The sequence below is a fragment of the Crinia signifera genome, chromosome 1 (assembly GCF_055691185.1).
Source record: "Crinia signifera chromosome 1, ASM5569118v1, whole genome shotgun sequence".
Lineage (NCBI taxonomy): Eukaryota > Metazoa > Chordata > Amphibia > Anura > Myobatrachidae > Crinia > Crinia signifera.
Genome location: NC_139217.1, coordinates 85575339 through 85602857, shown reverse-complemented (window position 1 = coordinate 85602857; position 27519 = coordinate 85575339). Strand labels below are relative to the sequence as shown.

General features: G+C 50.8%; 1 long non-coding RNA gene across 1 annotated transcript in view; it reads left to right on the top strand.

Moving 5' to 3' along the window:
• The first annotated feature begins 2097 nt into the window (after positions 1 to 2097).
• The window catches only part of LOC146026156 (uncharacterized), a 43052-nt gene continuing 17630 nt past the window's right edge, over positions 2098 to 27519 (top strand). The window contains exons 1-2 of the long non-coding RNA XR_014454372.1: positions 2098 to 2188; positions 9835 to 9948. This is a non-coding gene — a long non-coding RNA (uncharacterized LOC146026156). The remainder of the gene's footprint in view (positions 2189 to 9834; positions 9949 to 27519) is intronic.

The following is a 27519-nucleotide window of genomic DNA, read 5'->3' as shown; positions in this document are numbered from 1 at the left end:
TGCCCAGTTTCTGTCCCCCCTATCTCCCTGCTCAGCACCTGTCCCCTCTCCTGCCCAGTATCTGCCCCCCTATCCCTGCCCAGTATATGCCTTCCTCTCCCTGCTCAGCACCTGTCCCCCCTCCTGCCCAGTATCTGCCCCATTCTCCCTGCCCACATATGCTCCCCCTCCTGCCCAGCATCTGTCTCCCCCTCCCTGCCCAGCACCTGTCCCAACTCCTGCCCAGTATCTGCCCCCCTCTCCCTGCCCAGCATCTGTCCCCCTCCCTGCCCAGTATCTGCCCCCTCTCCCCGTTCAGCATCTGTCCCACCTCTCCCTGCCCCCCTTTCCCTGTCCAGTATCTGCCCCCTCTCTCTGCCCAGTATTAGGCCCCTCTTCCTGCCCAGAACCTGCCCCCTCTACCTGCCAAGAATTTGCCCCCTCTACCTGCCCAGCATCTGTCACTCATCTCTCGTCCAGTATCTGCTCTCCTATCCCTGCCCAACATCTGTCCCCATCTCCCTTCCCAGCATCTGTCCCCCCCACCTGCCCAGTACCTGCCACCCTCTCCCTGCCCAACATCTGTCATCCCTCTCCCTGCCCAGTTTCTGCACCCTCTCCCTGCCCAGCATCTGTCCCCCCTCCTGCGCAGTATCTGCCCCCTCTCCCTGCCCAGCATCTGTCCCCCCTCCTGCACAGTATCTGCCCCCTCTCCCTGCCCAGCATCTGTCCCCCCTCCTGCGCAGTATCTGCCCCCTCTCCCTGCCCAGCATCTGTACCCCATCTCCCCACATCTATACCCCCTCTCTCTCTCCCTAGCATCTGCCCCTCTCTCTCCAGATCTACCCCCCTATTTTTTCCCATCATATGCGAATCTGCACTAACTAACACTACTGGGAGTTATGTATAAGGGGCAAAACTACTGTGGGTGTTTTAAGTGGCAGCACTGTTGGCATTACGTTTCAGGGGCACTACTTATGTGGGCATTGTGTATAAGGGACACTAATATGTGGTGTATTGTGAATTAGAGGCACCATATGTGAAGTAAATTAAAATGTGCTACTTTATGGTGTCATTAAATTGGTGGGACTACAGTGCATCTATGCCACTTCCTTATGATACCAAACCCTTTATTTGTGTGCACTGTCCCTATATTGAATATGGGAGGGCGCAAATATATAGTTTGCAGGAGGGCGCCGGACACCCTAGCACCGGCCCTGGTGTGCTGTATGTTCCTGACCTGACTCTACTCCCTATTTCAGCCACATATAAGTTATACTTACCCCAGTGTGGCTTACAGGTAGGGGTGACTCCACCCGGGAGTGAGCATAACGTATATTAGCATGCTGTATGTTTTGAGAACTTTCTACACAAAGCAGCCCACAAGGCCATCGGCCCTTCTGGCATTTGCCAGAAGTGCCAGGTGGCCAGTCTGGCCATGGGTGCTGGATGACTGCCCGACAGTCATTCAGGCATTGTACCAATGCCTATTTCCCTATAGATTGTAATCTTGAAAGCAGGGCCCTCCTACTTTTTGACTGTCTGTAAATAACCTGTTTGTTGTATCACTGTCTCCTTTTGTAAAGCGCAACGAAATATGCTGCGCTATATACGAAACTTTTAATAAAAGAATCCAATGACTCCACATGGACTCAAGTAATCACCAAAAAAGTGTATTAGGGCTTAGCACAATATCTAGCGCTTTCGGGGACAACTCCCCGTCCTCAGGATATTAGCCCCAGGGCCGGCGCTACCCGCTCAGCAGAGCCTGCAAAGCAGGGAGGCGCTGTGTTCCATAGGCGCTTCCCTGCTCTGCGACTCTACCGAGTCTGCCACTGCACTGTGTGCACAGTATGGGATGTGCGCTGCTGCTGCGCCTGTCACAGTGTGTGACAGCCAGGCAGCAGCGCTGGCAGCAGAGGGGAGAGAGGGATGAGTGCAGCAGCAGCAGTGGGGTCGGGACACTCTGGAGGAAAGCAGCACCAGCAGGAGGGGAAGTCCTGGTCTGCACCTTCTTTCTTCCTCACTGCGGTGCTGAGCCCCTCCCCCTGATCTCTGCATCAGGGTCAGGACAGCATGTGCCGAGCAGTGATTGGAGGAGCTCGGCACATACTGTTTAGAAGAGTTCACCTGATTGGTGGAGCATATCATTAATCTCCACTGACCCCTGGAACACAGAGGAAGGATCCCCCAGCACATGGCTTCCTCTGTAAGTTACTGCACCCAGCACCTTGCCTATTCTGCCTCTGTAGCTCCTGTCTCTCTGCAGCCTTTCTCTCTCTCCCCTCATCTCTCCTACCCCATCCTTACCCAGCATCTGTCCTCCTCTCCCTAGCCAGTACCTCTCCCTGCCCAGCATTTGTCCCCCCTCTCAATGCCTAGTATCTGCCCCCCTATCCCTGCCCAGTTTCTGTCCCCCCTATCTCCCTGCTCAGCACCTGTCCCCTCTCCTGCCCAGTATCTGCCCCCCTATCCCTGCCCAGTATATGCCTTCCTCTCCCTGCTCAGCACCTGTCCCCCCTCCTGCCCAGTATCTGCCCCATTCTCCCTGCCCACATATGCTCCCCCTCCTGCCCAGCATCTGTCTCCCCCTCCCTGCCCAGCACCTGTCCCAACTCCTGCCCAGTATCTGCCCCCCTCTCCCTGCCCAGCATCTGTCCCCCTCCCTGCCCAGTATCTGCCCCCTCTCCCCGTTCAGCATCTGTCCCACCTCTCCCTGCCCCCCTTTCCCTGTCCAGTATCTGCCCCCTCTCTCTGCCCAGTATTAGGCCCCTCTTCCTGCCCAGAACCTGCCCCCTCTACCTGCCAAGAATTTGCCCCCTCTACCTGCCCAGCATCTGTCACTCATCTCTCGTCCAGTATCTGCTCTCCTATCCCTGCCCAACATCTGTCCCCATCTCCCTTCCCAGCATCTGTCCCCCCCACCTGCCCAGTACCTGCCACCCTCTCCCTGCCCAACATCTGTCATCCCTCTCCCTGCCCAGTTTCTGCACCCTCTCCCTGCCCAGCATCTGTCCCCCCTCCTGCGCAGTATCTGCCCCCTCTCCCTGCCCAGCATCTGTCCCCCCTCCTGCACAGTATCTGCCCCCTCTCCCTGCCCAGCATCTGTCCCCCCTCCTGCGCAGTATCTGCCCCCTCTCCCTGCCCAGCATCTGTACCCCATCTCCCCACATCTATACCCCCTCTCTCTCTCCCTAGCATCTGCCCCTCTCTCTCCAGATCTACCCCCCTATTTTTTCCCATCATATGCGAATCTGCACTAACTAACACTACTGGGAGTTATGTATAAGGGGCAAAACTACTGTGGGTGTTTTAAGTGGCAGCACTGTTGGCATTACGTTTCAGGGGCACTACTTATGTGGGCATTGTGTATAAGGGACACTAATATGTGGTGTATTGTGAATTAGAGGCACCATATGTGAAGTAAATTAAAATGTGCTACTTTATGGTGTCATTAAATTGGTGGGACTACAGTGCATCTATGCCACTTCCTTATGATACCAAACCCTTTATTTGTGTGCACTGTCCCTATATTGAATATGGGAGGGCGCAAATATATAGTTTGCAGGAGGGCGCCGGACACCCTAGCACCGGCCCTGGTGTGCTGTATGTTCCTGACCTGACTCTACTCCCTATTTCAGCCACATATAAGTTATACTTACCCCAGTGTGGCTTACAGGTAGGGGTGACTCCACCCGGGAGTGAGCATAACGTATATTAGCATGCTGTATGTTTCTGACCTGACTCTACTCCCTATTTCAGTCACATATAAGTTATACTCACTCCAGGGTGGCTCCCTTCACTCATGTAGGGATGACTGCACCCGGGAGTGAGCATAGCATAATACTTGGATGCTGCATCAGATCATTTACATAGACTGCACCCCAGTGGCGTAAGTTCATCCCAGTTGCCCGGAGGCAAGATAAATATTGGTGCCCCCCAAATACTGTAGCTTAATCGGTATGGTATCTGTCTCCAGTAAGACAGGTCTTTTGTTGTGTTACAATTGCAAAAATGATGTTAGAAGGGGGAGACAGCCACAGAAATTATATTGACAGCTTTCAGTTAACTGATTCAAACTCACAGGGGAGGAAAGATGCCCCCTTGGAAGCAGGAGCCCGGCGGCAGATGGCTCCATTGCCTCCCAGAGTTACGCCTCTGCTGCACCCTAATATGTCACAAACTGCACAGGGGGAGGAGACATCTGGTTCCCCCACATATAATGGTGTAAAGGCCCCCATACATTAGTCCGACTTGTCCTAAGGACAAGTCGGACCTGATTTCCCCCTGCAGCTCCCCGGGAGGGGGACACACGATTAGGCACTGATGTGCCAAGTTTTGCAAATGATACATCGCATGCGATGTATCATTTGCAACTCCCGGGGAGCTACACAAGGTGGAGGGAGCAGGGGGGCAAGGGACATCCAGGTGGCGGGTGGAGGATGCTGCGAGGTGGCTGGGGGGTGCTGCTAGTAGCCCAGAGGCAGCGGATGCTGCGGGGGACACAGGCGGCAGTAACGTAGAGGCAGGCAGGGGGAGCCTGGAGCTGTCAGCGCTGGAGAAAAAAAAAGCCCATACAATGAATGGGCGGCCTGTGATTGGCTGAGCGCTCTCTCAGCCAATTGCTGACTGGCTGAGAGAGCGCTCAGCCAATCACAGTCTGCCCATTCATTGTATGGGCTTTTTTTTTTCTCCAGCGCTGACAGCTCCCGGCTCCCCCTGCCTGCCTCTACGTTACCGCCGCCTGTGTCCCCCGCAGCATCCGCTGCCTCTGCGCTACTAGAAGCGTCCACCCCCCCCCATTGACAGCTCCCTGCTCCGGCTCCCCCTGCCCATCTCCCTTGCCAGCATCCTCCGCCTGTGTCCCCTGCCCGGCTGCACATAAGATTTAGCAAATGTTATGTGCAGCCGGTCCGACCTCCCGACTCTGACCCGATGCGCAGAGGCGTAGCTAGGGTGGCTCCGGCGGAGCTTGTGCTCCGGGCGCAAACTGTTTGCAGGGCGCCCCCTGCTGTGGAAAGCCTAAGTCGAGATTTAGTAACTACTGCTGCCGCGGAAAGTGTCCTTCTTCGCGATCATTTGCATACCTTACTGCCCCCTCCCCACCGGTGCTGACTGTCTGCAGGTCCTCTATAGTCACGGCAGCGTCTCTGCTACTACCGCCTCCTCTCCGCAGCGTACCAGTCTGCTGCCACCATGTAGCGTGTGGGCTGCATCCTGAACTCCATCCAGACATGCGCACTCTGGCCCGGCGCTTGACATGGACTAGACCCCTCTCGTGCACTAGTCATGTCACATCGCGCACGGCAGCAGCAGACTGGCACGCTGCGGAGAGGAGGCGGTAGCAGAGACACTGCCTTGAATATAGAGGACCTGCAGACGGCCAGCGCGGGCAGTGGGGAGGCGGTAAGGTATGCAAAAATCTGGAGGACACTTTCCACGGCAGCAGTAGTTAGTACATAGGCATGTGCACGGGGGGTGCCAGTGGTGCACAGGCACCTCCTAATGGTGCCCCCCACACGATTGCACGGGGGGGGGGGGTGGGGGGGAGGAGATGGAGCCATAACATGAGTGGATATTTATTTTACATTTGTATGAGAGTCACCTTTCAAATAGGGGTGGCAGTGTTCATATATGTGTGTTTTAACATGAAGAACTACATGTCCCAGCATATACAGTGTCCTGGGAATGTTGCACCATATGTAGTTTTATGGGCAAGTTTTATTTCCAAACAGGATCTATTAAGATCTGTTAACAGTGGGTTTTTTTTGTATGTGTGTGGTGTGTGTGTGTGTGGGGGGGGGGGGGGGGGGGAGCATAGAGAGAGAGAGCAGGGCACCAAATTACTTGTTTGCCCTTGCTCCGGGCACCATGGCGCCTAGCTACACCGCTGCCGATGTGCACGGGACCGAGCATTGGGTCGGCCCGGGTGTCTATACCTGCGATTTGGCCCGATTTCACTGCCCTATCCATCTGAATCGGGTGAAATCGGGACCAAATCGCATAGTGTATGGGGGCCTTAAGGCTCGTACTCTGGCCCTACAGCAGAATTTAGGGGCAATATCTCCCCGGATTTCTCCTCACAGCCCTGCGTAAGGGTCAGTCAGACACAGTAACGGCACATTTAAGGTTACTGATACCTCCTGGGCTTTGGGCCTAATTCAGATCTGATCGCTGGACAAATTTGTTCTATGAACCAAGCCATGCTGCACTGCAGGTGGGGCAGATGTAACACGTGCAGAGAGCATTAAGGGGCCTACACGTGGGGCGATTTCAGCCCCATTTCTAAGTGATCGGACTAGAAATGACTAGAAATGAAGCACTGACCGCTCCATATGTATGCCCCCCAGTGATCACGGTGCGCGGTCCTGCCCACAATGATACAGTGCATCCGCTGTCTTTCCTGCTAAGATCGCAGCATTTTGTCTATGAGCATAGGTGAGCCGCTGCTCAGCACATATCGCGGGGGCATTGCGGGTGCTGGCTGCAGCTGGTATGTGTGCTGAGTGATCCGCGCCTAAGAGGGAGGCAGTGCGCTCACCTTCCAGACGATTAACATCTTGTCCGGGACCCCTGCTGTGAGTATGGAAAGCCCGGTGCCGCAGTGGTTATTTGTGGCAACTTACCCGTTCATCAGCTATATGCGAAAGTTATACATCACCAATCTCTGACTGTGCATTTTGGCTTATTAAAGACTGCCAACTAGAAGCCCATTAGATTGATACTGCAGATTAATCTAATTGGAAATAACAGCAACATTATTATATAATTGTATGGATTTTCTATATATATTTTTATTCCATTTATATTTTTCTCATCAAAAAGATATTTTGATGTACATATTTTGCTATTTTATATATTCAAATGTATGCTTTTTAATTGTGGTGGCCACCATATTGAAACTATCTATATTATCTAAATAAATATTATTATATTAAGGAAAAGTGTGAATTCATACATGGTATAACAAGTAGTAAACTCAGTGCTTCCATATTTTTGTGTAAAAATTTAAGCTGGTTTGTATATCCTAGAAATCCAAGCAGCATCAAAATTATCCAGTGTGTAGACATCAACACACTAGAAGCCTGCAGCTTATCAAATTCCATTATCAATATTAGAGTCGTTATTATTGATTAACACTAATTATTTTTAAATTAGCACCTAATAATTGAGTTTGAATATACAAATAATACCTTGTGTATAATAAATTAACTTTATCCGAATGGGATAATTATTGTGAACACAGATCTGTAGGATAAGCTAGCATTGCTGTATTAGGATTAAGCACATGCGATCCCTTTTGTGTTCTCTCCTGGGGAAGGTCCTTGTAAAGGCCCATACACACTGGGTGACTTTGAGCTGAAAGTCGCTCAAAACAGGAGGTTTGAGTGGCTTTCAGCTCAAAGCCGCCCAGTGTGTATGGCCCGGCGGTGAGCGCTGCTGCGCGCTCCGGCAACATCGCCGGGAAAGCTGTTCATCTGCTGGTTATACCAGCAGATGAGTGGTTTTCAGGACGGCTTTGCATAGCGCTGCGCTATGCAACGCCGTCCTCCCCCCTCCGTCGGTGCCGGGCAGGGGGAAAGCCGCTCAGTGTGTATGCACTGAGCAGCTTTCCCCACAGCGATGATCCTCATCATCGCTGTCCATCGACTATGCCCGTGTGGCCATAGTCGCCCAGTGTGTATGGACCTTTACTCTATCATTCTATGTTCCACGCAAACCTTTCAGTGATTCTTATAACCAAGTAATGATGCGCTCAGGAAGACGATCTGATCATGTGGACAATTAATTGGAAAAGGATGAGACTTGTGGCCAATTTAAATCTCAAGATATTAGCAGAACTACGCAGCAAATGCGGTCAGGGCCGGAGCTACCACTAGGCAGCTTCAGGCAGCTGCCTAGGACGCCTGCAGCTGGAGGGCGCCCTTGAGCTGCCACTTTTTGCTCAGCGGGTTTTCTTTAAAATATGTTTCAGCGGCATCAGCGCATTAATCAGGCAGCAGCCGCCCACCCACCCCCTGCTCCACACTAGTGTCAGTGTCAACATGGCAGCAGTGAGTCTGAGGAGCACTTTGTGCTCTGGTGCTTCACGCGGCTCAGCGCCGTGCCCCACCCCCGCTGTGGAGGCTGTCTCCAGTTATACAGCAGCTGCAGCAGAAAGAGAGCTCGAGGAGCACCGTGTGCTCTGGTGCTTCGCGCGGCTCAGCGGCGCGCCCCCTGTCCTGTCCCAACTGGCAAAATGGAGGCGGAGAATCAGCGGCTCAATGGTGAGTCTGAGTGCCGTGCTCGCCCCCGTGTCCCGCCTAGAGGCCGAAGTGGCGGAGAAGCAACGGCTCCAGGGTGCTTCGACAATGGTGCCAGGAAACAACCATGATGTGTTGGGGGAGTGACCGAACATGGAGCCTCTGCGGGGAGACGGAGAGGGTGTGGGGCCATGGATGCGGGGGGGGTGGAGGGTGCAGCAGGCTAGCTGTTCTCCTAGAAGGCATTCCCTGTGGCTGGCTCTTATCTTTATAGCAGGGGCGGATCTAAACCATTCCATTAGGTGAAGGGTGGATTTAGTTATCCTAATTCCTCCTCTTCTTCACTCACACATTTTTAAATCTCCCCTCCCGCAGCCTAACCTCCCCTGTGCCTAATCCTAACCTCCCCTGTGCCTAATCCTAACCTCCCCTTCTTCAGCCTAACCTCCCCTCCCGCAGCCTAACCTCCCCTGTGCCTAATCCTAACCTCCCCTCCCGCAGCCTAACCTCCCCTGTGCCTAATCCTAAACTCCCCTCCCGCAGCCTAACCTCCCCTGTGCCTAATCCTAACCTCCCATCCCGAAGCCTAACCTCCCCTGAGCCTAATCCTAACCTCCGCTCCCGCAGCCTAACCTCCCCTGTGCCTAATCTCCCCTCCCGCGTGCCTAACCTCCCCTGTGCCTAATCCTAACCTCCCCTTCTGCAGCCTAACCTCCCCTGTGCCTAATCCTAACCTCCCCTCCCACAGCCTACCCCTCCCCCTGTGCCTAATTGTATCCTCCCACAGCCTACCCCTCCCCCTGTGCTTAATTCTAACCTCCCCCACCTGAATGACTGGGAAAGTGGATGTTTGGGGGGAGAGTAGGCAGAAGTTTTGCCTAGGGTGCCAAGAACCCTTGCACCGGCCCTGAATAAAGGGCATCTTTCATACAATTCTAACCATATTTCTCACAATACAAACGTTTACAAATTAAGGGGGCGCAGCCCCTTATGCCAGTGTGAAGAGCGCCCGTAGGGCACGATGACATACATACATGTGTGTGTGCCAGGTTCTTTGTATGAGTCTCAGTCCTAATGGTCCATCGATATATATCGGCCAGTATATATTCATATGTACTGGCCTATATATTGGACCATCAGTCAGTGTGTACCATCAATATGTCTGTCAATGGTTTAGTTGGCAGACCTATTGCGTTGCCTGTACAGTATCACCGATAGCCGATATATCGGCACTCCATGCTGTATGCACGAGTGATCCACCAACCACCCATACGCGTGCACTAGAGCTGCCGGTGATTGACAGCTCAGTGGGCGGGCAGAACTGTCTTTCACTTTGCCACATTCACTATTTTGACTAAGGGTGGTTAGGGCAGGTGGCGGGGAGGGGCGCAGAAGGCAGAATTTTGCCTAGGGTGCCATGAAACCTTGCACCAGCCCTGGCTGTATTATGGCTTATGGAATCCTATGTATTACTGTATAACATTGTGTACACCCTGTGGCACCATATAAATAAAGGTTCCCATGAATACCAGTGATGCCCTTATATAACCATCATTGTCTGTCCTCCTGTATAACGCTGTAATCCTGCACTGTCTCCGTTCCTCCCCCCCAGCGCTCATCCTGATATGTGCCCAGTGTATTGGCAGTAGCTTTCCTTGCCCGCTGATTGGAAGAAAGTGCCCATCCTACAGGACCACCTGTCTCTCCCCGGCCTTCAGTGCACAAGGTGAGCGAATGCTGGAGATACGAGGCCTAACTGAGAACACATTTTGTAATGCCCCATACGCACTATACGATATGTGGCAGTGCCAATATAACGATACCGGCGGTGCTGAGAAACAAGTGATCCACTCTGTAAACACTGAATGGTTACCAGTAGACGGCTCCTGCTGCAGTAGTGATCTGAGCTGTGCCCTAGGACGCAGCATCGGATCCCTGACACACCACTGGCCGACTTGCAGCACCCATGTGACTAAAGGTGCCCATACACCAGGGCAAATCCTCAGCGATGCGCTGTCCTGTGTGCATTGCACCTGATGCACAATAGATTTGTCACATCTCAGCAGGCTTGGCTGGGATTGCATACGTATGCGTAAGGACGGCATAATGTGTATCATATGCAGTTCTGCCGCCCGGGTACCTCCCGTCAGAGATGCCGCCTAAGTGTATGGACACCTTTACATCCCGGCCTCTTCCCCCCACCTATAAAGCATTGAAATGACATGTCTTTACATACGGAGACCCCTTTCCCCTACCCCTCACCCCCGCCCCCCCATCCCCTCGCGTGCACCCCGTGAAAATTGCATTATGGGGGTGATTCAGGCCGGCTCAATGTTGCGGGTCTGCACATGCGTATGAGGGAGAATACGCATGTGCAGACCCGATGTGCAAACACCAGGTGTCACTCACTGAAGGGAGGGAAGGGGCAGAGAGTGGCCTCGGGCAGGGGAACACCCATCGTTTTATGGGCGCCCCCATTAAAATGCTGGGAACACAGATGGGCCAATGCCTGTTCGGGGTGGGTGGCTGATGTCACAAGTCGGCGACCATTGAAAGAACGCTGCTTAGCGAGCAGGTCTGAATCAGGCCCCTGTCAGTCACTGACAGTCTGGCACCCTACACCACGGGACCCACAGGAACGGGTCCTACACATGCGCAAAGCACCGATAACCGTGACTTTGTGCATCGGGAAGCAGATTTATTTATTTATGTTCTGTAGCATGCTGGGACTTGTAGTTCTAGAATTGTTGTGGAAACACAGGTTGCCCATAATGTAAAGTTGTGCATAAGACCTATGGAGGTTTTCTGGTCCCTAAACCTTCTATCGGACGAGGGGTGTCATGGGTGCAGGTCACTTACCCTTATACTGTAATGGAATAAAGACACTGAGACGTAGATTTGGCAGAGAAGCGTCAGCTGTTTATTAATATACAAATGATTATTGATATATCGGAGAATCTGCCAAAAGAAAAAATGCTACTAATTGTATTGGCAACTCAGCTAAAGTGGCCTTAACACACATGAAGACACAGAGGGGAAAATGGGGGGGGGGGGGGGGGGTAGGGAAACACAAGTGAACTCGGCAAGAGGTAAAATAAAAGCCTGCTGAGGGACAGACCTAGAACCAAATTGTGTAATTGTAAATAGCCAAATTAGTCCGTCAGTACAGGCAAAAATTGTAAATCCCTCAAGACTCCCATTACCAACAATGGCGAGTAGCTAATCTCCGAGTAGGATGGACAGGGGAACAGACAAGACAAACACAAGACAAACGACATTGGACATGACCAGTGGTGGATTTTACCTATGGGTTTCAGGACTGCAGCCCCCCAGCTAAAATCCACCACTGTGCTCTGACAAGTAGGGATGGCCATCGACCATCGATGATTCAAAATCATTGATGGTTCATGGCCGATGTCGAATACTTTTGCCATCGATGGGGGAGAACCAGATGGATTCCCTCCATCGATGGAACAGCAAAACAAGGTTTTGCTGGTTTTTTTTTTCAAAGTGCCTGGACACTGAGCATAGCTCCGCCCGCGACACCCGCGAAGCCCCGCCCCCCGTGTTTTGATTGGCCTGAAGGCCAATTAATCAAACACAATGGATGATGATCGATATGTAAAAATATCGATGGTCATCCATTGCATAGTTTAGCACTATCGATGGCCAGTTGCAGAATTGCCATCGATGGCAACCATTGATGGCAATGGCAACGATGGCCATCCCTACTGACAAGTGGAGCCAGATGCAGCCTGTGAGACTGTACTGGCTGCACTGTGACTGGTAGTGACTTCCTATTGGATGTCCCACCTGCCAGTCACCCAAGGCAGTCCCATTGGGAGGGGTTCCCTCCCTCCGGGATGCCTCTATTGGCTGCTTTGGCTGCAGCCCATAAAATCCAGGGTATGTGAATGTGTAATACCGCAGTAGCGCACGCAGGGGGGGTTTCTGAGTACCCAGAAATCCCCCCAGGAGTCTAAGGACCCTAGGCTGAAAGCTGAGGGTCCCCTCTTTCCATGGGTACAAGAATTTTAAAAATCGGCCCTTGGGAACCGGAGATATCTGACTTCAAAGCAGTGGTCCCCATCCAAGCTTGTTAATTGCTCTTCCCAGTCAGATATTTCAGGTGCTGTCTGACAGAGTTTTTCTGTGGGTATATTCCAAAAGCCGGGACTCTCCCCCTTTGATGGACACTAGTAGCTTGTATCTACTGTTCCCAGAACCAGAGAAATTGGCCTTCCAGCAGCTGGTTACTGCTCCGGCTCCACACACCTGGTATGTAGTTTTATAGGATCCGATACGATTTGCCGGCGGTCGGAATCCCGGCGGTCGGAATCCCGACACTGTAATCCCGACCGCCGAAATCCCGACATGGGGGGGACGTGGATCGCCCCCCCTTGCGGGCTCGCTGTGCTCGCCACGCAGCGGGCCCGGTTCCTCGCTACGCTCGGTACGCTATTTTATTCTCCCTCTATGGGTGTCGTGGACACCCACAGAGGGAGAAAGTTTCGGGATTTCGGCGGTCGGGATTCCAGTGTCGGGATTCTGAACGCCGGGATCCCGACCGCCGGCAAATTGACCGCATCCCGTTTTATATACTTGTTGGCAGATTGCTCTGCCTCCTGAACTCTGATCCCCTCGTCCCCAACACCATTTGGTGGGGGGGTTGGCTAGTTTTTAATTCCATTAAAATCTAAGAAATCTATTTCCGGGAATTGGAGATATCTGCAGTCAAGCAAGCTGTCCTCCCACCAGAAAATTATGAATAATAAGCGTATTAAACATCCTCTACCACCCTGGAAGTTATGTATCCGGGGCCCCTTCATTCAGCCCAATGCCCCCTTCTCCCACCTCATCTCCCACCATCTGTGCAGTAAAGGGGTAATTAGTGGAAATTACTGATCCAGGCCCTACATGCTGAGCGGTTGATATAATACCCCCTACCACCCAGGGGACATCAAAGCTTCCCCCACCCCTACCTCTGGAGGATCGGTAGGTGCCCCAATACATTGCCATGCCCAGGGGTCTACACTGCTGTTGGCGCCCCTGTATGTATATATTATTATTATTATTATTATTATTATTTATATACATTTGGTCTATCTATAATACTTTAACTGACCCGGCATATACTGGGTCACCTAAGTGTCCATCTCTGTGCTTTGCTCCGCCCCTCTGGAAACCCCCTTCTGAAAATCCTGCGTTTGCCCCTGATACCAAGGACAAGACTGCGCATGCGCCAGTCCCGTGACCACAGCGGGCATCAGCAGGGGCAGTGGAGGGGGGCTGGCATCACGGCCAGTAGCAGCCCCCATCCAGCATGGAGCTGCCGCTGGACATAACACCCCAGTAACAGACTGAAAGATGAACACAAAACTGTAACTACTAGTTACAGCAACGGCCTAATATAACGTGTGTAACTGGCCGATCTCCATCAGCCCAAGGCCTTAGGGGGTCATTTACTAAGATGGGAGTTCTATTGAAGAAGCGGTTGTTGCCCGTAGCAACCAATCAGATTCTATCTATTATCTTCTAGATGGTGCAAACTAAATAAAAAGTAGAATCTGATTGGTTGCTATGGGCAACATCCCATCTTCAATAGAACTCCCATCTAAATTTAGCTCGAATTTCTGGAACCGTAAAACCTGCTGCTGCTGAAGTAGCTGCGCCAATCCGCAATGCGTGCGCTCTGAAGTCCCAAGATGAGTGGTCGACACGCTACACCCAATGCTTAAAAAACCACCCAAACTGATACTTTGTGAGCGGAGAAAAGTCCATATGCACGAGCCATGACCCAGGAACATCCGAACCCAAAGATACATGACCCCCAGCTAGAACCCCTTCAGTTCAACTATCAAGCGGATCGGTGTGTTGAGGATGCAGGTAACCTGGGCCTACACTACATTCACCAGTATGTGGACATACCCAGCACCTATGCAAAGGTCGTGTTGTTGTTCACTACAATCATCCCCAGCATCCCCTTCCCAAAACTAATCTGCCAAGTGGTCCAGGAAGCCACCTGTTCCTGAATTGTGGACTTCCTGACAGACAGAAAGCAGGTGGTTAAAGCAGGGAATTCACCCCACAACCTTTGTTAACCAGCACTGGTGCCCCACAGGGCTGTGTGCTCTCACCCCTGCTCTCATCTCTATATACCAACAACTGTACCTCTGAATCACAATCAGTTCATATCAATAAATGTACCGATGACACAACAGTCATTGGCCTCATCAAGGACAGGGATGCATCGGCTTACAGACGGGGACTCGCTAGTGACCTCCTTCAAGTTCCTGGGGACCACAATCACCCGGGACCTCAAGTGGGGATCCAACGCTGATACCATTATCAGGAACGCAGCAGGTAAGCAAAATCCTTGACACGGCACGCTCAGCCTGGTGTGTGCTGCTGCCCAGGAGGGACAGAGTGGGAAGGGGAGGGGTGGAGGGTGGTCGGACCAGGGTCAGCGGCGGGCCCCTCCAGCAAGCCCAGGCCCGGGTAATTAGTACCCCCCCCCCCAAACACACTCTCGCCGTCCCAGTGCATCACTACAGCGCAGGGCAAGAATCAGGCCCAGTATGCTGACTATGGGGCGGGATGTTCTTACCTCCGCAGCCCAGCTTCGCCGCCCATCGCCGGCCATCGCCGCCCATCGCATACATAATTAATGCATATGCTGTAACATATGCGATAATTATGGCAAAGGACAGCTCTTGCATTAAGAGCTGTCCTTAGTGGTGAGCCAGCAGGTCCCGGCGGTTCCCCCCTCCCTCTGTTACCCGGCACTGCTGCTGCTGCACCGGGCTCTCCTCCTCCCTGCACCCGGAAGAGGATCATAGTGCAGGGAGGAGGAGGTCCGGGCAGCACAGCTCTGTGCTGCCCAGACACAGGTGAGGGGGGGGGGGTCAGTGCGGGGAGGCGGTGGGTCGGTGTGGGGCGGCGGTGGGTTCGCGTTAGAAGCCCATAGGCTTCTATGGGGCATCGCCAGATTTTTCTGGCGATGCCACCCGTCGCGGTAACCCGGCGGGGGATGCTTAGAGCATCCCAAAATGTGGCAAAAACCCTGATAACAGGGTTTTTACCTCATTTTTAGTTTAGAGAATCTCCCCCTGTGTCTGCAAATACATCTGCTCCATGCCGCAGGAGGGCGGGGAGAGCAGGGGAGATAGAAGATGGCTGATGGAATTGCACAGAGAGCTGTGATAGTATGGAAAGGAGAGAAGAGAAGGAAAAGAAACAGAGAAATATGGAAAGAGTGAGAAAAAGAGGGAAGAGAGAAGGAAACAGGATAACAGCAGAGAGATATAGGAGGAATTACCTGATTGTATGGTGATGTAGATCTTTATCCTCCTGCCGTACTCAGGAGATCCGAAACATGACCGGCGATGGGATGCACGGTCCTCGGCACACGGGGCAGCTGGGGTTTGTGTCCGTCCACTCGTAGATGCAGCTTGCGTGGAAAATGTGGCTGCAGGGCAGGACGGCGACCAGCTCTCCCGGCACGAAGTCCATCAGACAGATGACACAGGATTCTGCAGCTTCCTCCTCCGTAGCATGGTGAGCTGGGAATCCGCAGATGTCTGCCACCATGGGAGGGTTGTTCAGATCGCTGATCTCCACCATCCTGGCCGGAAGATTGTTGCTGGTGATCTCCGCCTCCATGACCTGGAAATCCTCACCTGGTCCGCCGAAAAATAGCATGAAGGCTGGGAGGTTCCGCCCGCTGATCTCAAGCACCATGGCCGACGTGATGATGAAGTTGATCTCCGAAACGATGGCTGGGAGATTCGGCCCATTCTCTGCTGGTTGCTGACAGGGTTGGTGAAAATGGCTTGGCCCGGGAAGATGATCTGGGCCTGGTCTGTCCCTCGCTGAAGCAGAAGCAGGTGGAGGAGAACGGCTTCTGTCTCTGTCCTCTGGCTGCAGACGAGCAGATGCTTCTCCTGATGACGGCTGCTCATGATGTTGCTGGCGAGTTCTTCCTCTTCTGCGCTCAGACCGCAGCCGCTCCTCAAACACGGTCTCCGAAGCGTCATCTGAAAATATATACATTATATAGTAGCCAAAATAATTACAGCAATAACATTTAGGTGTTTGTGTTTTGATTTATTTTTTTATATGTATTTATCCATTTGCTAACTTGGCAATTTCCAAACATGAAAACTCAGCTCCTAAGATAGAATAGCACAAGTCCAAATAGCCAATAATCCAGTTCACCAATATATGTATACAATATGTTATTTGTACATTTTAACAAAGTTAAATATTAAATTCAAATTAAAATACATTTTTACTGGTTGTTGTTTTGTTTTTATAGTTTGCAATCTCATCACATGGAGGGACCCAGCCAGCGGGCGGCCTTGTCCTGTGCTGGTCGCTCCTCCGCATGCTGGAGTCAGCAGTTGCATTTCTGCAATTGTTTGGAAAACTACAACTGAACCAGAATCAGGCCCCATGTACCGTTGTGGCCCCCATACATCGCTGTGGCCGCCATACATCACTAGTAACCACAAAGAAATGATTCACAGACTCATCAAAAAAATTATTTTCACAAATTCTGTCATCACCCCCCCCCCCCCCCCAATATAGAGATCCCTTCCCCAATTTTGAGATTCTTCAATCTGCGCCCATACATTACAGATATATATCATACTTGCCTACTTTTGAAAATGAGTTTCAGGGAGATTATAGTTGGTAGTAGAATTTTGCACAGCGCCCCATTGAGGGGGTGTGTCATACTCCACTAAAAGGGTGTGTCTAGTTCCATATATGGAGAGAATGTAAAAAGAGATTGTGAACGTGGCTCCTAGAAGCGTGGGTGTGTTCTGCTACATCTGAGAGGAATCTTTTATAATGACTTATATCCAAATGTAGATGAGGCCAAAGCAGTTAGTAAGAGCTACTATACTTGGTAAAGTGCTGGGAAATGATTCAATGTAAATGTATCTATCTCTCATTCCTTTTTTCCCAAAACAATTAACAATGTAATGTGGGTTAGGTGACATGAGGGAGATTGCTAGACCAATGAGGTAGAGAGGGAGATTGCTGTTATGTCAGGGAGTCTCCTGCAGAATGCAGGAGGGGAGGTAACTATGATATAACAGTGTAATGTGGGCTAGGTGACATGAGGGAGATTGCTAGACTAATGAGGAAGTGAGGGAGATTGCTGCTATGTCAGGGAGTCTCCTGCAGAATGCAGGAGGGGAGGTAACTATGATATAACAGTGTAATGTGGGCTAGGTGACATGAGGGAGATTGCTAGACTAATGAGGGAGTGAGGGAGATTGCTGCTATGACAGGGAGTCTCCGGCAGAATGCAGGAGGGGAGGTAAATATGATAAAACAGTGTAATGTGGGCTAGGTGACATGAGGGAGATTGCTAGACTAATGAGGGAGATTGCTGCTATGTCAGGGAGTCTGCTGCAGAATGCAGGGGGAGGTAACTATGATGTAACAGTGTAATGTGGGCTAGGTGACATGAGGGAGATGGCTAGACTAATGAGGGAGAGAGGGAGATTACTGCTATGTCAGGGAGTCTCCTGCAGAATGCAGGAGGGGAGGTAACTATGATGTAACAGTGTAATGTGGGCTAGGTGACATGAGGGAGATTGCTAGACTAATGAGGGAGATTGCTGCTATGTCAGGGAGTCTCCTGCAGAATGCAGGAGGGGAGGTAACTATGATATATATATCAGTGATTTCAGATCTGACTCTTGAAAGGTGACATCGGGCCAAATGAGAATAGGGTGAGAAATTCAGAAAGTGAGAGATTTTGGGAGAGTTTTCCCCTTTTTTTTAAAGCAGCAATAAATGACATGGCAAAATTAACCTGGTTTTGCATTATCAATGATTGCCTCTTTAAAAAAAAAGGGAAAACTCTCCCAAAATCTCTCACTTTCTGAAACTCTCACCCTATTACATTTGGCCCATCGTCTCTTGTGCATCCTTCATACTATGTTTTTACCCTCAAAAAGCCCCCCATAAATCTGCATAAATACCAAACTAGTATTACTATACTATAATATACTGTATATAGAACCTTGTTATTGCACAATATTAGAAAGCAGGGTACTCTTTACTTATCACGGCGCCCATCGCGGGCATCGCATGCACTAAAAAAATGGGTGCGATGCGACCGACGCGATGGCCGCGATTTCCCATAGGGAACAATGTTAAATGTCTCAATTGACCCGTTTTTAGTGTTCAATGCCTCAATGGCCGCAATTTTTCCATAGGAAACAATGTTAAATAGGCCACAGAGCCCAAATAGGCACCCTGAAGTGTGTAATGGCCCCCACAATTGTTAACGCCACCCCACGATCAACGTGAACCCGAAGTGTGGCGAGCCCGCGAGGGGCGGCGGTACGCGTCGTCTGACCTTTTCATACCCCCACTATCCACGTCGGCGTGGAGTTGAGAACAGAATAGTGTGGCGAGCGCAGCGAGCCACCGAGCCCGAAGCGTGGCGAGCGGATGCGGATACCTGTGAAGCCCGCGAAGGGACGCGTTTACCTGTGAAGGTATCCGCGTCCCCTCGCGGGGCTCGCTGCGCTCGCCACGCTTCGGGCTCGGTGGCAGGCTGCGCTCGCCACACTATTCTATTCTCAACTCCACGCCGACGTGGATAGTGGGGGTATGAAAAGGTCGTAGGACGCGTACCGACGCCCCTCGCGGGCTCGCTGCGCTCGCCACGCTTCGGGTTCACGTTGATCGTGGGGTGGCGTTAACAATTGTGGGGGCCATTTCACACTTCAGGGTGCCTATTTGGGCTGTGTGGCCCATTTAACATTGTTTCCTATGGAAAAATCGCGGCCATTGAGGCATTGAACAGAAAAACGGGTCAATTGAGACATTTAACATTGTTCCCTATGGGAAATCGCGGGCATCGCGTCGGTCGCATCGCACCCGTTTTTTTTTAGTGCATGCGATGGCCGCGATTTTTTAACCGCGATGACCGCGATCAGAATCGTGGGCGCCGTGATAAGTAAAGAGTACCGAAAGCAGAGCTTATTATAATTATTATAGCATGGGCAACAGCACTGTAGTGTCCTTTCTTTGTAGAACTACTAAGTCCCAGCATGATAGCACCTCTCGATGTGTGTGTACAATTAGGGTGTGCAGTGCAAGATCCCCCCCATAGACTCTACTTGCTATCTCCATTCCCCTCCTCACATCATGTCACTGTCCCTGTCACATGCAGCCCTGTCATCACTGACACATACCTCCCAACTGTCCCGCTAAACGCGGGAACGTCACGATTTTTGGGGACGTTTCCGCGGCCGGCAGTGTCCCGCTGCGGAGGGGGTGGGCAGTTGGGAATCCCCCCCCCCCCCAATCTCACAGAATAGACGCTGTGCATGCGCACAGCATCTATTCATGACTGAAAACGAGGGCGTGGCCTAATTTGCCCCCTTTTCGGGCACAGAAAGTTGGGAGGTATGCTGACATATCATGCAAGGGCGTAACTACCATATGTGCAAGGGTGCAATGGGGCCCAGAGCTGAAGGGGCCCATCTTTGCTGTGTAGTAATATGTTTTGGTACTTGTGGAGTATCACGGCTCCCATCGTAAGGCATCGTATGCCATATGTAGTGGCATACGATGGCATGCGATGCGATGTTTTACCGATTTTTGACCATTTTTGCTCAAAAATCGTATGCCATCGCATGGCATCGTATGCCATATGTAGTGGCATACGATGGCATACGATGCGATACATTAATTTACCGATTTTTGACCATTTTTGCTCAAAAATCGTATGCCATCGCATGGCATCGTATGCCATATGTAGTGGCATACGATGGCATACGATGCGATACGATGTTTTACCGATTTTTGAGCATTTTAGCTAAAAAAATCGTATGCGATCGCATCGGATGCCATACGATCCGATTTTACACTGAAATGCATCACAATGCATTGAAATGTGTATTAAAGTAGTGAAATGCCCCCAAATGCCATTTTTCATAGTGCACCACCCCCACTATCAACGTCAACCCGAAGCGTGGCGAGCGCAGCGAGCCCACGAGGGGCGGCGGTACGCGTCCTACGACCTTTTCATACCCCCACTATCCACGTCTGCGTGGAGTTGAGAATAGAGTAGTGTGGCGAGCGCAGCGAGCCACCGAGCCCGAAGCGTGGCGAGCGGACGCGGATACCTGTGAAGCCCGCAAGGGGACACGTATAGCTGTGAAGGTATCCGCGTCCCCTCGCGGGGCTCGCTGCGCTCGCCATGCTTCGGGCTCGGTGGCTCGCTGCGCTCGACACACTATTCTATTCTCAACTCCACGCCGATGTGGATAGTGGGGGTATGAAAAGGTCGTAGGACGCGTACCGCCGCCCCTCGCGGGCTCGCTACGCTCGCCACGCTTCGGGTTGATGTTGATAGTGGGGGTGGTGCACTATCAAAAATGGCATTTGGGGGCATTTCACTACTTTAATACACATTTCAATGCATTCTGATGCATTTCAGTGTAAAATCGGGTGCCATCGCATCGTATGGCATCGTATGGCATCCGATGCGATCGCATACGATTTTTGAGCTAAAATGCTCAAAAATCGGTAAAACATCGTATCGCATCGTATGCCATCGTATGCCACTACATATGGCATACGATGCCATGCGATGGCATACGATTTTTGAGCAAAAATGGTCAAAAATCGGTAAAACATTGCATCGCATGCCATCGTATGCCACATGCGATGCGATGCGATTTTTAGCATACGATCTGCATTCAATGCAGGTTGTGGGAGCCGTGATACTCCACAAGTACCTATGTTTTACATACATTTATCACCATCAGTTGCTAAATAGGGGGCCAAACTTTTGCTATGGGGCCCACGAATATATAGGTACACCTCTGATATCATGCATGTCCTGATATACTCTGTGTTGCTGCCCCACCCCTAGGGGTGCTAGGGGTGTGGTAACCCCACAGTATTTGTTCACAGATTGTAATTGATATGAGTACTGTTTGGTGTAACTTGCTCCATTCATTCCAGTTATGCAGTCTGCTGAAAAGCTCTGTGCTGCTGACACAGCCCTAGGGGTGTCTTACCCCCACAGTGTTTGTTCCCAGATTGTAATTTATATATGTACCAAGTTTGGTGTAAATTGCTGCAGTCATTCCAGAGTTATGCTGTCTGCTGCAATACTCTGTGCTGGTGCCTTCCCTCTAGGGGTGCTAGTGGTGTGTTACCCCCACAGTATTTGTTCACTTGTTGTAATTTATATAAGAACAAGTCTGGTGTAAATTGCTCCAGCCATTCCAGAGTTATGTAGCTGCTGGAATACTCTGGTGCCTCCCCGCTGGGGGTGCGTTACCGCTACAGTGTTTGGTCACAGATCGTAAGTCTTATGTGTATGAAGTTTTGTGTAAATGGCTGCAGTCATTCCGGAGTTATGCTGTGCTGGTGCCTCAATCCCTAGGGGTGCTAGGGCCGTCTTACCCCCACAGTGTTTGTTCACAGATTGTAAGTCATATGTGTACGAAGTTTTGTGTAAATTGCTCCAGCCATTCTGGAGTTATGCTTTCTGCTGAAATACTCTGTGCTAGTGCCTCAGCCACCACAGTGTTTGTTCCCAGATTGTAAGTAATATGTGTACCAAGTCCGGTGTAAATTGCTGCAGTCATTCCGGAGTTATGCTTGAACATAGATATGAGCGTACAGCAAAAATGGTGGTTTTTAATTAATAAAACATTAACAGTAATTCATTTTAATTTGGAATTTTTTTAGTTGCCTCAGCCATGTTTTAATGCGCTCGTTTGTAAAGTGTCACGGTCATCCCTTGTAAATTGTGGATTTGTATAGAAAGACAGAAGGACAGACACATTTTTGCTTTTATATATTAGATTGTATGAAAACCTGTGTTACCAATCCCAATCACTATGATCAGAATCTGCCATCTGTGACCCCCGTACATTGTAGATTTCATTTACACAATCATCTGTAAAATGACAAATTGCCCCAGTTCATTGCTGATGTATGGGGGCCACATCTCCAAATGTCACCCGCATGCCACATAGGGTACAATAACATGGAGGGAGATTTATCAGTGCTTAGAGAGAGAGATTAAGTATCAGCCAATCAGCTCCTAGCTGGCATGTCACATGATGTATTTGTAAAATGGCAGTTGGGAGATGCTTAGTTGGCAGTCATTCTCTGTCCACTATATATCTCTCCAAGTTTTAGTACATACATCACTTTGGGGGCCCATATATCATGAGTTTTAGCTATTTAAAACCCAATGTGTATGATAAATCCAGCCAATCAGCCCCAACTATCATTTTTCAGACACATGGCAGGAGCTGATTGGTTGGAGCAACACTTATCATACACATTGGGTTTTAAATCACAAAAACTCACTGATAAATGGTCTCCTTTACCTCTCCCCATCTTATCTCTCTCCAAGCTGTCATGAATCTCCCCCAGAGTATAAGGTAGGACATATACTAATGTGCAGCTAACTCCAACTGCCGCCCGCATGCCACACAGGGTGAGAGGACAGAGGGGGAGATTTATCACAGCATCTAGAAAGGTACAGTGTTGAGAGAGATAAAGTACCAGCCAGTCAGCTCCTTACTGTCATTTTGGGTGGCAGTTAGGAGCTGGCGGTTTGGTACTTCATCTCTCCCCAGGCCCTGACAAATTGCCCCCTTAGTATAGAATCACTGCCCTTAACATCACTTACCAGGATCTTCATGATGGCTCCTCCATCTTCTCTGGTCCTGGAGGAGCCTTCTCAGCTCTCGTCTGCTCATCTCCAGATGTTAGATGCTGCAAAGGAAAATATAAAATAAAAAACTCCAGGGAAAGCACAGATTTTATTGTGCGCTGTATATCAGTATCCAAAGCCGGAAGTATAACACTAGATGCCGAAACAGTCTAGTTCGCTATTCCAGAGGCAAGAGTTTAGCACATCCGCATCAACTGCATCAATCACTTCAACTCATCAAATGCCACTGATGGTCCAGTCTGCATGGGTTTTATACCTGTCCCAATGATTCAAAATAGCCAATCAGCTCTCAGCACTGCACTCCGGCGGCCATATTGGTTACTGGCATAGAGAAAACCAGCCATTGAGAATATGTATTCCCATGAATGTATTGAGTAGTTTACACAATATTTCTACAGATTTTATAATAAAGCCCCACCCACTACCCCATAGGCACCTCCCCTGCGAGGCCACAGATTGGGACTGTGTGGCAGCAATAGTGGCAGTTGGCTGGTATGTCTCATGGTAAAATCGCATCTCTGTCCCATTGCCATCACATCTTCCCCTAACATCTGCTCTGTCCCAAATCACTACTCGCCAGCCTGCAGCTTAGTAATACATAGGCTCCAACTGATACTGGGGGAATATGCTTATTATATATTGTATCTGATATTTGCCCCTTATGGTGATTGATGTTAAAATGCACCAATGAGAGGCACAGTATTAGCATATTCAGGTATTTCAAAAAAAAAATTTTTGGAAAGCATCAAAATATGGTGGGGTGGTGTTTTGGAAGGGGGGGACACTTAAAATAACGCAAGAGGTTTTCTCACACTGGCTACGATGTAACGCTATGTAGGGGCAGGTCCGAATAAACAATGGGGCGGATGGAACTGCAGCTCCAGGCCCCTCATCCAAATAGGCCCATCAGCATTTGACAGGAAAAAATGTTTTCCTACTACAGCAGCCTGCCAGCGTTCGTCCGGGGTCCCCCCACCCCCAGCAGTGGGCTGTGCCCCCCACTCTCCTATGACACCGGCAGACCAAACGGCATGCAAAACTCGATACTCATGGCGGTGCAGCGGAAGTCCTCACAAGCCGTCTCTGCTCCACATACGGGGTCTCAGTCTAAGGACCGTTGGTAATTCTACGTGTGCATAAAAGGAACCGTGCGAGCCAGATTCATCTGTCAGGAGACTCTGTGCACATTTCTAGCAATTACAGACACCCCTGCGACTATCATCTATTACCGGCTACAAACATTGGAGGTAACTTAAGGTGCCCATACACTAGTGCGATTTCGCCTGATTTCGTCCGATTCCGATTACATCGGCCGATATATCGGATGAAATCGCATGTGTTTGACATTAGATCCGACCCGATGCGCGCTCCCGTGCATCGGATCGGATCTAATAGATTGTATGTGCTGCTCATTATTACCCCTCAAATGTAAACATAAACGTAAGGATTTCCCGGTGACTTTATGCTGATTATCAGCTGGTATATTATCTCCTGGATGCCATTCACTAACTAAGGACTCTATTTCCTTTGGGCATATTAGTAAATGCAAATCATATATTGGGATTTATACATCTTTCCAGCAAATGATCTAATACCTTTTAACGTGATTATCACTATTTTGCTGTATCTGGGAGGTAAACACATATTTGTACATGTGTATGTTTAGTACTAAGACCGGATTGTTACATTTCATATTTTATTTTATTTATTTAGGTGGGTTTTTTTGTGATGATAAATTGTGTTTTTATTTATATTTCATTGTCCCTTGATTTTCCAATTTTACCAGTTTTTGGGGGCAGGCAACCCTCCATCTTGGTGGCTGCGGGATTGTACACCACACACTTTTCTCTTCCCACAGCGCTGTAGACAATTCTTTCGGGTGCATAAAACACAAATTGAGCGGTTATCGCCCGGCTGTCTGTGCGCAGTATTCACATTGCGCGTGCGTGACATCAATATGCAAATGACAATACGGACGCTTGCCAATCACAGTGCTGTCGCAGTTTGACTGACAGGAAGCCGGCGATTAGGGGTGTACACCTGCCGTTTTCTGAGTGTGATTGATATAGTGCAGACAAGCCCAGATGTTTTTGGGGTCGGTCTCTGACGACAGCGCAGACTACTGCCAGCCATAGTCAGTCGCAGATTAGTAGAAGCCTCAGGCTTAAACTGGGTACATGCTGGTAGCTATATCTACAGACGGATCAGGCAATGTGTGTTCTCCATACAGGCTGCACTATCCATCAGGACTGACATCCCAAATAGGCGGGTGCATGAGCTGTCAATCACTGATAGCTCCCACGGCTGTATGGGCGGTTGGCGGATCGCCAGTACACACAGCACGATGCTCCAACGCGATATATCTGTGAACGATTCAGCCACATACAAGTTATACTCACCCCAGGGTGGCTCACAGGTAGTGGAGACTCCACCTGGGAGTGAGCATAACGTATATTAGCGTGCTGTATGTTTCTGACCTGACTCTACTCCCTATTTCAGCCACATATAAGTTATACTCACTCCAGGGTGGCTCCCTTCACTCATGTAGGGGTGACTCCACCAGGGAGTGAGCATAACATATATTAGCGTGCTGCAGGGCCGGCGCTACCCGCTCAGCAGAGCCTGCAAAGCAGGGAGGCGCTGTGTTCCATAGGCGCTTCCCTGCTCTGCGACTCTACCGAGTCTGCCACTGCACTGTGTGCACAGTATGGGATGTGCGCTGCTGCGCCTGTCACAGTGTGTGACAGCCAGGCAGCAGCACTGGCAGCAGAGGGGAGAGAGGGATGAGTGCAGCAGCAGCAGTGGGGTCGGGACACTCCGGAGGACAGCAGCACCAGCAGGGGAAGTCCTGGTCTGCACCTTCCTTCTTCCTCACTGCGGTGCTGAGCCCCTCCCCCTGATCTCTGCATCAGGGTCAGGACAGCATGTGCCGAGCAGTGATTGGAGGAGCTCGGCACATACTGTTTAGAAGAGATCACCTGATTGGTGGAGCATATCATTAATCTCCACTGACCCCTGGAACACAGAGGAAGGATCTCACAGCACATCGCTTCCTCTGTAAGTTACTGCACCCAGCACCTTGCCTATTCTGCCTCTGTAGCTCCTGTCTCTCTGCAGCCTCTCTCTCTCCCTCTCCCCTCATCTCTCCTACCCCATCCTTACCCAGCATCTGTCCTCCTCTCCCTAGCCAGTACCTCTCCCTGCCCTGCATTTGTCCCCCCTCTCAATGCCTAGTATCTGCCCCCCTATCCCTGCCCAGTTTCTGTACCCCCCATCTCCCTGCTCAGCATCTGTCCCCTCTCCTGCCCAGTATCTGCCCCCCTATCCCTGCCCAGTATCTGCTCAGCACCTGTCCCCCCTCCTGCCCAGTATCTGCCCCCTTCTCCCTGCCCACATACGCTCTCCCTCCTGCCCAGCATCTGTCTCCCCCCTCCCTGCCCAGCACCTGTCCCAACTCTTGCCCAGTATCTGCCCCCCTCTCCCTGCCCAGCATCTGTCCCCCTCCCTGCCCAGTATCTGCCCCCTCTCCCCGTTCAGCATCTGTCCCACCTCTCCCTGCCCCCCTTTCCCTGTCCAGTATCTGCCCCCTCTCCCTGCCCAGTATTAGCCCCCTCTTCCTGCCCAGAATCTGCCCCCTCTACCTGCCCAGAATCTGCCCCCTCTACCTGCCCAGCATCTGTCACTCATCTCTCGTCCAGTATCTGCTCTCATATCCCTGCCCAACATCTGTCCCCATCTACCTTCCCAGCATCTGCCCCCCCCACCTGCCCAGTATCTGCCACCCTCTCCCTGCCCAACATCTGTCATCCCTCTCCCTGCCCAGTTTCTGCGCCCTCTCCCTGCCCAGCATCTGTCCCCCCTCCTGCGCAGTATCTGCCCCCTCTCCCTGCCCAGCATCTGTCCCCCCTCCTGCGCAGTATCTGCCCCCTCTCCCTGCCCAGCATATGTACCCCATCTCCCCACATCTATACCCCCTCTCTCTCTCTCTCTAGCATCTGCCCCTCTCTCTCCAGATCTACCCCCCTATTTTTGCCCATCATATGCGAATCTGCACTACTGGGAGTTATGTATATGGGGCAAAACTACTGTGGGTGTTTTAAGTGGCAGCACTGTTGGCATTACGTTTCATGGGCACTACTTATGTGGGCATTGTGTATAAGGGACACTACTATGTGGTGTATTGTGAATCAGATTCACCATATGTGAAGTAAATTAAAATGTGCTACTTTATGGTGTCATTAAATTGGTGGTACTACAGTGCATCTATGCCCCTTCCTTATGATACCAAACCCTTTATTTGTGTGCACTGTCCCTATATTGAATATGGGAGGGCGCAAATATATAGTTTGCAGGAGGGCGCCGGACACCCTAGCACCGGCCCTGATTAGCACTCACAGACAACGTGTGAACAACAAGAAATGCAATGTACAAGACAGACTTAAATACACATATACTCACCTGTTCCATCCCCACACGCCAGGCGCCGCCAATCCATCCACTGGAAGTCACTTCCTGCTAGACGCCAGATGTCAGGTCTGGAGCGCATCTCCTGCGTTCCAC